The sequence below is a fragment of the Opisthorchis viverrini genome (assembly GCF_000715545.1).
Source record: "Opisthorchis viverrini unplaced genomic scaffold opera_v5_90, whole genome shotgun sequence".
NCBI lineage: Eukaryota > Metazoa > Platyhelminthes > Trematoda > Opisthorchiida > Opisthorchiidae > Opisthorchis > Opisthorchis viverrini.
The window spans coordinates 1,235,159-1,236,188 of NW_008751743.1; positions in this window are offsets into that span (position 1 = coordinate 1,235,159).

The following is a 1,030-nucleotide window of genomic DNA, read 5'->3' on the forward strand; positions in this document are numbered from 1 at the left end:
GGTGAACGACAGCCACTGACCGACAAGAACAAAACCGACCCGGGAAACTTGGGCAAAAGCCTCGATCCTGTGTATCAATCCGTGAATCCGTGAATACACTTTTCTTTCCTAGGTAGATAATGTCTCATTGTAGCGTCTATGGTGCTTCTACTTACAGATTACCTGGAGGTTCTTTCAGCCAACCTTTCAGAGCAGCGGCGGTCTTTCAGAGTAGTCTCTATCAAGCTATCAGACTGCCATATAGTCTTCATAATCTCCTCGTCCTTCAGGAACAGTGTTATTCTGCGCCCTTGCTTTCAATGAAATTCGATCCAAACACCTTCGGTAGGTGAAAGAAGAGTAAGTTTTCCACTGGGCAATTTGCTGATATTTGTGGGGTTTCGCGGTAGCGGCTGGTACTAAAATTGCTGATCCCAAGGGCGTTAGGTATGCGTAGGATGTCTCAAAGAATCCAAAAGTTGCTTAATAACCCAACGGGACTCTCCGTAATTAGTTCCTGACAAAATAAGGTGGCCATCTCCTGGAATTCTTGCAAAATGAGCATCCGCAAGGTGCCTCCTTTTCCTTCGTAGCAAATCGTCCAGGTTCAAAGCCTTGATGGGGTGGAATAGCCCAACAGGTTAGGCCTATTCGATATCTACAGCATACCCGTCGATCAGAGACTGTAAAGCAAAGCTTGCTGTCATGGTATCCCTGATTGCGGGGCCATTTACCGATGTTACTTCTACGTGTATCACTTTTCCCTCTATTTCGAGCTGCTTAGCCAATCCGGTCCTCAGTGGGGCAGTGTCAGAATTGCCACACACATTCTGCACATTCTGCTTCCCCTGGGTTAATTTTTGCGATAAAATTTCTAACCTTCTGCCAATTGGATGAAAGCCCACTTTTGCAGTTGCCTGATACCGATCTCTCATCATTCGAGGACTCATAAAACAAAAGTAGCAGCTTCCGGAAAACTAACTTCCGCATTTTAGTGTGCTATTCCTTCATCCCTATTGTGATCTCTTTCTTCAGTGTCTCTTTACCTAGC